Below are 11,072 nucleotides of genomic sequence, written 5' to 3'. Positions count from 1 at the left end.
AGGTCCCAGTCTCTATTAAACACTATGGCATACCACATATTAATAGCATATAGAGGCTATTCACCTCGCGGTTTCGCGAGTCAATTGTTTCTACAGTACCTACCTAAAGTTTGGAAACGCGCGCGCGCGCGAGAGAACCATATGGCGTTTAGCTTTTTTTCTCGGCGATCCGAAAAATCCAATTTTCGTCGGATCGCAATGAATTTTTTTTTGGCCGTAGCCATTAGGAGTAGCAATAAGCTGAATTTTTTTCAGATTTTTCCTACTAAGGGGAGGGTAGGTTTAAAATGGATCCCTAAGTTTGGAAACACGCTATAGTGCTCCATACAAATTAGGGTACTTTGAAGGGGAATAACTAATGGACGGGTAGAGCTAGGAAGACGAAGAAAACTCTGAAATGAAGAGCTTTGCAAGTTCAACAGAAGTCTTCATTTTCAGATTTTTTGCGTAATATTTAATCTAGTCAATTCTGAATTGAAAACATAATTTATTTGTTTGCCCCTGTTTGTCCCTTTTTTCCTCCCCATTTCCACCCCGCGTGCCTTTTTCTCTGTTAAACAGAGAAATCGCGCGCTTATGAGGGGGCGACAACCCGGCGTGGGTGGAATGGGTGGGGAAGAAAGGGACTAGAACGGGCAATAAAATAAAATCCGTTTCCAATTAAGAAGATCAAATATTACGCAAAAAATCTGAAAATGAAGAATGTTGTTCAGCTTGCAAAGCTCTTCATTTCAGAGTTCTCCTCGTCTTCCTAGCTCTACCCGTCCATTAGTTATTCCCCTTCAAAGTACCCTAATTTGTATGGAGTACTATAGCGTGTTTCCAAACTTAGGGATCCATTTTAAACCTACCCTCCCCTTGGTAGGAAAAATATGAAAAAAAACTCAGCTTATTGCTACTCCTAATGACTACGGCCCCAAAAAATTTCATCGCGATCCGACGAAAATTGGATTTTTCGGATCGCCGAGAAAAAAAGCTAAACGCCATAAGATTCTCTCTCTCTCGCGCGCGCGTTTCCAAACTTTAGGTAGGTGCTGTATGTCCGCCATGTTTGTTGGTTATTTTGGTTGTCTGTATTGGCTGAAAGTGTTTTTTCCCAATACAAAGTGAATTTTGAGAATCAGTGTGTTTTTTTTGTGTGTGTCAGTTAATTGCTACGTATCTTGTTTAGTATGTGTAGCAATTTGTGTCTCCAGATCATATTCCTTGTATTTTTTTAAAAATGTTTTCCCCTGTTTTTTACTTTTTTTGCGACCGAATCCACAGAGAATCGGCCCGAGGGAAGAAAAGGGAGAAAAGGAAAGTTTAAAAAAAGGTGGGACCCATACTTTCCTTCGATTGATATTTTTAATCGATTGATAGAAGATCGATCAACATCTCGATCGATTATTAAAGGAACAGCTAAAACTGACTCAACAGCAGTGTCGCCTGCATTGTTCGGGGCCCTAATTAGGCTCCTCCTACCAAAGATGGCTGAACAGCAAAATTTGGGAAGGAGGAGTCTAATACAACTTTAAACTTAAATATCTCGCGAAATAATTTTTTTCGAATTAACAAACCTCTCGAAAAATGATCCCTGTGTAAAATTACCATAGTCTAGTGGGTCATTCCATCCCAACTCGAATTTTTTCGTTGCGGAAAAAAATAGAAATTTATGATTTTTTTACAGTGTGTTCCTTATGCATCGATCATGCACTTTGTGAAATTTCAGATTTTTAATTCAAATAGGAAGCTGTAAAATCGGAATCAAAATTTCCGGTTTCGAATTTAATTTGCATGCGTAAATAGCGGTTTTGCTTGTTTTTCGACCGTTTCTACATACGGCATCGAAAAACAAAATACATAGAAAAATCGGAAATAATTCAGGCTTTCCAAATATGTATTCAAAAATCAAATTATGTTTTATTAAATTACCCTAATACTAATTTTTAATTTTTAATTTTTAATGCATTTAGATAAAATCTCGTTGGGTGTAGAGACTTGAAATTTTTAGGGTTTATAGATATCAATAATGTCTATCGTCATAAAAAATTTCAGCGTCCGCCAGACCGGCGTGAATTAGTTATCATTTATTTAAAATGAAAAGTTAGCGCTATCTCTTAACACAGGACCTCCCCTTAATCGAGCCTTTGGCAACTCCCTAAACCCATATCCCTTGGGGACTCCCCCCTTCTAGAACTTTTGTCCTATGTTAAAGGATAGGGCTATCTTAAGATAGAAAAGCAAGCTTATCAGCTCACCGCGAAGGGATAGTCGTAAGCCAGTTGAAAACTGTCTTAAATGAAAAATTCAGGCCCTATTGTTAAGTCGGACTTATTCACGATTCACACTTTCTTTCACAGACTTTTTGGTCTTAAAACGGGATTTATCTGTCAAAGTTCAATATCCTTGCAAGTTATTTACGTTTAGTTTGTTCAATTCATATTTTCATATTTTTACACATAAAGTTCAATAATTTAATTTAAAAATAACCATCTTTTAGTCAAATAACTGCAAAAACATAAATGCAAATCTGGTTCTTGCGTCAAGGTTGGGTCATTAATTATTGCGTCATCGACGATGATGCTATGGACATCTGGTGGTGATTTATTTTGACCTAAAGTGAAAAAGTTGTAGTTTAACCACCAGATGTCACTAGTCGTTAAGCAATTATTTTAGCAGTTTTTCATTAATTACAGGAGAACTAATCTAAATGAAATTATTTTTGTTCTGGTCGCACCGCATATTTTTCGTCTAATTTTTAAGACCAAAAAGTCCGAAATCTGTCGAAAAACGCCCGAGCTATGGTGCGGGACATACATACAGACAGACAGACAGACAAAGTGACATGGTTTTTATTTTTCTGCGTATGCGATTATTAGCTTCGCCCTTCGGGCTCGCAATAAAATTAAATAAATCATAACTAATTCACGCCTGTCTGGCGGACGCTGAAAGTTTTTATGACGATAAACATTATACGGTGCAAATTTCAAGTCTCTGCACCCAACGAGTTTTTATCTGAATGCATTTTAAATAAAACATTTAAAATAAGTATTAGGGTAGCTTAATAAAACTAAATTTAATTTTTGAAAACAGATTCGGAAAGCCTGAATTATTTCCGATATTTCCATGCATTTTTTTTTCGATGCCGTAAGTAGAAACGGTCGAAAAACGAGTAAAACCGCTATTCCCGCATGAAAATTTAATGCAAAACCGGAAAATTTGATTCCGATTTCACTGCTTCCTGTTTGAATTAAAAATCTGAGATTTCACAGAGTGCATGATCGATGCATAAGAAACACACTGTAAAAAATCATCAGTTTCTATTTTTTTCCGCGACGAAAAAATTCGAGTTGGGATGGAATGACCCTAGTTAAAAACAAAAAATCTTTATTTTCCGTGCGTGTACCCTATTGTAAACGGTTTTTAACGACAATTGGGTCTTCTTCTTGTCACGGAAGTGGGGCATAGCTATGTAAAACGTATGAACGTCTTTGAAAAATGCGAAACTGCCCTAAAATAGAATGAGCGATGAGGCTTTTGCTAATTTATGTAGCTACATACTACATACATAATATTACCACTCGTCGATAAAAAAGGAGAAAACAGGAACCCCCTTTATCTCCAAGCTGGCGACAAGTGTAGTGTTTGGGCCAGTTGATGATGCAACAGCACCAAATCAATATGGACCAAGTGATGTCGGATGGCTACTTCTTGCATTGGAGTCGCACCTTCACAAGTAGGCCAAATATCGTCATTTCGAATGAACGGGGTAGGCTCTATTTCAGCGGACATGGCAGACTCCAAATTAATTAAATAAATTTAGAATATTAAAATGCAAAATGTGTTTCCCCAATTTTTACCGAGACTGTAGTGTCCAGAAGCAACATGGTTATCCCAAAAAAAGGAACTGCCTGATCTGGTGAGGGAAGGTCTATTTCCCGAGAAGTAAAATTCTTCTGCAATCTATGTACATAAATGAAATTACACTTTTTTAAAGTTTTTTTTATCCCCTCCTCGATACAATCTGTCACGAAAGTGTGGCGCCAGTTATGAACGCTCCTAATCGAAAAATATTAAGTCGTATCCCATTTAGGCTTGGATGTTATCCGAACTGACCTACGTTGTTATTTCCCGGACAAGAAAAAAAACGTGCCTTATACTCTTCGTAGTGTCTTAATGACTCGTCTTAATGAATGATGTACAACTTAAACCTTGGATATGGCAAGGTAAAGCTTATATCGGAAACACATTAGTTATTTTTTAAATAAATATTTGTTTTTAGGGTATGAATGACTTGATCGCTCCTCTTCTTTTCGTTCTAGAAGACGAGGTTGATGCCTTTTGGTGTTTTTATACCTTCATGGATCGCGTGGTAAGTGTTATAGCCCTTTAAAAATCTAGTAACCTCTTTCTGGTCTAAGTAGAGTAGCTTAATCATCTGCCCGTAATAGATTTTATCGTGGGAAATCTGTCCAGTGACTACCTTACTTGAAGATTTCGTCATCACGGCTACATACATCTGGTGGTGATGCTGGTTGTTGCGTCATCAAAGATTGCGTCGTCACGGCGACGACATCTGGTGGTGATTTGTTTGGGCATGTTTGGGCATGTTCCATTTTGGGGGAGGAGCCTGTGTTGACACATTATGCGTGACATGAATAAGCCCCTCCCCCAAAAGCTTGTTCTTTTATTATATATGGACTAGAGACTGAGCCCCGTCAAATCCGGGGAACTTTGGTCTACCGTAAAGTCGGCCTCTTTTGCTATTCGCTTTTTTGTAGCTTAATCATCTGCCCGTAATAGATTTTATCGTGGGAAATCTGCCCAGTCACTACCTTACTTGAAGATTGCGTCATCACGGCGACTACATCTGGTGGTGATTCGTTTGGGCATGTTTGGGAATGTTCCATAAAAGCTTTTGGGGGAGGAGCCTGTGTTGACATAGACACAGGCTCCTCCCCCCCCCCCCCCAAAATGTCCGTGACATGAATAAGACCCTCCCCAAAAACCTTTTTCTTTTATTATATATGGACTAGTAAACCGGATGCCCGTCCAGGGCCGGTCCTTGGTTGGCCTAGTGTAAATTAGGCCATTAGGCAAATTCCCTTGCCGTTATTTTTCCCTTGCCCGTGAACCTCTTGCCCGCAATTGAAATCCTTTTTTTTAAGCTTATTCCCTTGCCCGTTATTTTTCATAAATTGATTATAATAGCGGCGTCACGTACAGTATAAATAATCTAAATAAGAGAAAGAGTGTAAATAAAAAATAAATGGATTTGGAACAATAGCATGAATTGGTTTAAAATCCAACTCGCCATTTCAAATCCGTTATTAGTGTAGTGGTTAGCGTACTCGATCGGGGAATGTTAGCCGCGAACTCATCCCCGTCGTGTATTCGAAGCCATGGTTCAAATCCAGCACTCGTCAAGAAATTTAATAGAGGACATTGAAATTACTAATGAAAAACTCTACTCCACCCTTCTCCTACATTCCCGAAGTGTGTGTGTGCGTCAACCCTCAGTCCCCCTGTACGATTGGAGCCCCGGCGGCCCCTGGTGATGTCGACATTTTTGGTCGATTTTTTTCGAGTCGAGCTATGTTAGACGTAGCCTTGGGTGTTTTTTACCCTTTTTTCAGGTAGAAAACGGTTGATCAATGGCAGCGTGCGCGCAACGACACATAAAACCAAACAGACAGATACACTCACAAACTCCTCCCCCTTTTCCCCCTTTTCGTTTTATAGACGAGGGACTAGTAACTTTATGCCCGTCTAGGGCCGGTCCTTGGTTGGCCTTGTGTAAATTAGGCCATTTATGCAAATTCCCTTTCCCGTTATTTTCCCTTGCCCGTGGACCTCTTGCCCGGAATTGAAATTCTTTGTTGAAGCTTATTCCCTTGTCCGTTATTTTTCATAAGTTGAGTATTAAATAAAAGGTGCGTGACATGGAGTATAAATAATTGCGAGCCCGAAGGGCGAAGCTAATAATCGCATACGCAGAAAAATAAAAACCATGTCACTTTGTCTGTCTGTCTGTCTGTCTGTGTGTATGTAATTCTCCATAGCTCGGGTGTTTCACGACAGATTTCGGACTTTTTGGTCTTAAAAATTAGACAAAAAATATACGATGCGACCAGAACAAAAAAGAATCCATTTGCTTAATTAGTTATCCCGTAATTTATGAAAAATTGCTAAAATAATTGCATAGCGACTAGTGACATCTGGCGGTTGAACTACAACTTTTTCACTTTAGGTCGAAATAAATCACAACCAGATGTCCATAGCATCGTCGTGATGACGCAATAATTGATGTCCCAACCATGACGCAATAACCAGATTTCATTTATGTTTTGCAGTTATTTGACTAATGCGAGCCCGAAGGGCGAAGCTAATAATCGCATACGCAGAAAAATAAAAACCATGTCACTTTGTCTGTCTGTCTGTCTGCCTGTCTGTCTGTGTGTATGTAATTCTCCATAGCTCGGGTGTTTCACGACAGATTTCGGACTTTTTGGTCTTAAAAATTAGACAAAAAATATGCGATGCGACCAGAACAAAAAAGAATCCATTTGCTTAATTAGTTATCCCGTAATTTATGAAAAATTGCTAAAATAATTGCATAGCGACTAGTGACATCTGGCGGTTGAACTACAACTTTTTCACTTTAGGTCGAAATAAATCACAACCAGATGTCCATAGCATCGTCGTGATGACGCAATAATTGATGTCCCAACCATGACGCAATAACCAGATTTCATTTATGTTTTGCAGTTATTTGACTAAAAGATGATTATTTTTAAATTCAATTATTGAACTTTATTTGTAAAAACAGGAACATATGAGTTGAGCAAATTGAACGTAAATAACTTGCGAGGATATTGAACTGTGACAGAAAAATCCCGTTTTAAGACCAAAAAGTTTGAAGAAAATTGTAAATTGTAAATAAGTCCGACTTAACAATAGGGCCTGAATTTGTCATTTAAGACAGTTTTCAACTGGCTTACGACTATCCCTTCGCGGCGAGCTGATAAGTTTCTATCTTATAAATGAGAGAAAGATGATAAATCAAAATAAATGAAAATGGAACAACAGCAATGGTTGGTTTAAAATCCAACTCACCATTTTATATCCGTTCATAGTGTAGGGGTTAGCGTACTCGATCGGGGAACGTTTGCCGCGCTTTCATCCCTGTCGTGTATTCGAAGCCATGGTTCAAACCCAGCACTCGCCAAGAAATTTAATAGAGGACATTGAAATTGCCAATGGAAAAATTCTACCCCACCCTTCTCCCACATTGCTCGAGGTGTTTATGTGCGTGTGTGCGTCAACCCTCAGCCCTTCTGTACGATTGGAGGGTGATGTCGACCTTTTTGGTCGATTTTTGTCGAGTCGAGCGAGGTCAGACGTAGCCTTGGGTGTTTTTTACCCTTTTCGCAGGTAGAAAACGGTTGACCAATCACAGCGTGCGCTCATCCGGATTTCCAGACTTCCGGACTTCCAGACAGATACACAAACAAAGCTCCTCCCTCTTTTCGCCCTTTTCTTTTTATTAGTTAGGGACAAGTAACTTTATGCCCGTCCAGGGCCGGTCGTTAGTTGGCCTAGTGTAAATTAGCCCGTTATGCAAATTCCCTTGCCCGTGCCGTTTCCCTTGCCCGTGGATCCCTTGCCCGCGAGCCATCTCCTTTATTGGATGTTTGGAGCTTTTAGGCAGCATTTTGGTCAAGTCGCCGAGCGAGGTCAGTCGTAGCCCTGGGCGATGGCGACCCTTTCGCAGGTAGTAGCCCGTGAGCCAATCACAGCATGCGCTCATCCGGACTTACAAAAAACAAACAGATACACACACAAACTCCTCCCCCTTTTCGCCCTTTTCGTTTTATAGACAAGGGATGCTTACCATATTGCAACGATATTTCCGAATAGGAAACTGCAAGTCTGCAACTGTTGCACATCAAAATATGGACACTCGAATCGATCCACAGCAATGGCAGCAACTTGTGAAAGAAAGGTGCAAATGGCAGAATTTACTGTCCCGTCTCTCCCGTTTTGGCACCATTTTCACCCTAGCGGTAAGTTTGTTAACAATTTCTTTTTAAACACACGTTGTTGCCATTTTCAAAACGAAATTAAATTTTCAAAAAAAAATAGCGGACTAATTAGCTAGTAATGTAGTATAAATAATTGTATTGTTATTTAACAAAAAAAAAAACATCTTAACACATAAATTTTAACAAAATCAACAAAAGCTGATAAGCTTTCTTTTGTCAAAAATGTTATCAGATGGGTTTTGGAAACTTAGAAAAAAAAATTAAAAATTGTAGAAGGAAAAGAAAAAGGTGAATCACAACATCTAACGAAACTGCTAAGAAGAAAAATTTTGAATGGATTGCCAAAAAGGTTGAAACGGAGATCATTTTGGCTCGATCCACAAAATTGTTACAACATTATAGTCACCAATTTTGAAGTGTTTCGATGAAGACTGACTGTAAGATCATAGATAAAGACGACGTGGTCTTTATCTGTGGTAAGATATAGAGCAAACCAATGACGCGTACCCCAGCCATGGCAACCTGGAGGCGGCCGTATTTGGGATCACGTCGTTTTTCTGCTTTGTTGAGTTCTTACGGGTTTTTGAGGGATGAGGGTCCCTGAGATTACAGTCCGTAGTTGTTTTCTAGTTGAATATTGGAACAAATAAGTTGTAGGACTAAAATAGGTAATTAAACGGGGAATTTTTTCATGTATTTATCTTTTTTTTTCTGAATTCCCATTTATTTATTTTTAAATTATTTAGAAGCATGGTAGAAGAGGGGATGGTATGTTCACTCACTAGAATTTTTCCATAAGGCTTGATCCCAGGTTGCCCCGGTATATGGAGTGACACCAAGCGGATTTTCTCCAGAACTATGTCTGAACACGTTTTTTTTTCTACGTCCTAGCAAAAGAAAACAAATTAGAATTTTGTAAAAAAAATGTGAAAAAACTCGTATTTTTTACAGAATCGAGGTATTCTATCATTTTCGCTTTAAAAATATAGAAAAAAGAAAAATAAAAAAAAATATGACCGTCGATTTGAACTTACGTCGTCTCAAATGGATGCTGGACGCTCTCCCAACTTGGAAAACAATTAATGACAGCAAATCAAAAATTGCGAATAATAACCCCTTTTTGGAAGCACAATTCAAGAAAACACGATTCAGTAACGCTACGCTAGGTGGCAGCACAATTTACTAGGGCTTTGAGAAAAACCCTGAAAAACCGACTTATGGGAAAGTTCTAGTGCGTGAACATACCATCCCCTCTTCTACCATATTAGAAGTGTTGTTTACGTTTTTCGGGGAATGATCCACCGAACGATGGAGCAGTTGGACATCCTGCGTTGTGCATTCTCCGCAAATGCGAAAATCTCATTTGTGTCCAACTTGGTCTGTGTCGCCTACAGCGTCTTATGGGAAAACCAACTTCTCCTCGGTAAAAAAATTGTTTTCTTATCTATGACTGTGATTCTTCCTAACAGTGAATACTTTATTCATTTCTTTATTACCTAATTTTTATTTCTATCCCTAATTCAATCTGGTTAATTTTTTATTAATTTTTGTTGATGACTGTTTCTTTTTGTTCGTTTCCTGTAGCAGACGTTTCTAGACGTTTCTAGACAGAATCGACCACGCTACGAACGAAATTCTTCTTTTTCTTTGTTTTTATTTAATGTAATCTTATGGTATAGTGGTTAACGATCTCGCCAATCGTCGTGACATGAGACTCTAGAGGTTTGATACTGGTGCAGCTCCAATTCCATTCAGATGAATTTGATACAGTGATGTGTCAGTTATGTTGCACCAGTCGGATATTTTCTATATATATAACCTTAGCCCCGGTCAAATCCGGGGAACTTTGGTCTAGCGTAAAGTCGGACTGTTTTGCTATTCACTTTTCTGTAGCTTAATGGCACGATCTGCCCATAATAGATTTTATCGTGGGAAATCTGCCCAGTCAGTACCTTACTTGAAGATTTCGTCATCACGGCGATGGTATAGACATCTGGTGGTGATGCAAATCTGGTCGTTTAGTCATCAAAGATTGCGTCATCACAGCGATACTATAGACATCTGGTGGTGATTTGCGACTGACCAATCACAGCGTTTGTGCATTGGGACATGAATAAGCCCCTACCCCAAATGTCCGTAACAGACACAGGCTCCTCCCCCAAAATGTTCGTGACAGACACAGGCTCCTCCCACAAAAGCTTGTTCTTTTATTATACATGGATAATGCCGTACCACGTGAACGGCACGCTAAAAATGTAAAACTTTTCTGGATTCGAACCCTTGACTACAACCTGAAAATCTGACGCTTTAGACCACTCAGCTAAAGAGACATTGTCATGTAATAAAGTTGGTTAGACTAGTGCGGGAAACGGTTTTTGAATATCATGATTAAGTCACAACATAGTAATCAGCGCTCATATCATGGATTAAATCACTCTATAATCATCGCTAAATCCATGGTAAGAATCATGGATAAAATCAAGCAACCAGTTGATTCCAAAATTAATCATGTCTAAAATCACCCAATAATTAATGCCAAAATCATAGAAAACATCAGGATTTAAATCATTTAATAATCAGGCCAGTAAAATTACAGTGTAATAATCAAGCTTTTACTTGCTTATAAATCATTTCAAAATTCAAGCTAAATTCACAATTAAATCAGTAGATTTCAATTTGATTATGTCCCAAATCGTCATGAAATAATCATAGAGAACAAAATCATGCTGAATCATTGCGAAAATCACAATAAAATCAGGAATTACATCAGGATTAAAATCACACTTGTACCAGTTATGACAGTTAAAATGAACATATAATCAATCATAAATCAGGGTTGCAATGGCCGAATAATCAGTGATAAAATCAGTATTAAAATCGATTAAAATCATGACTAAAATTCCCCAATAATCAGGGCTTTAACACTTCAAACGTAATGGAATAAATAACCGAATAATCAATGATGAACAGAGAAATATAATCAGGATTTAAATTTGTGATAAAAAATTAACTGTAAGATGAATCATCATTAAATCAATCAAAAAA

Source organism: Daphnia pulicaria, chromosome 1 (genome assembly GCF_021234035.1).
Source record: "Daphnia pulicaria isolate SC F1-1A chromosome 1, SC_F0-13Bv2, whole genome shotgun sequence".
Classification (NCBI taxonomy): Eukaryota; Metazoa; Arthropoda; class Branchiopoda; order Diplostraca; family Daphniidae; genus Daphnia; species Daphnia pulicaria.
The sequence above is the reverse complement of the archived record's forward strand: the minus strand, read 5'-3'. Positions refer to the sequence as shown.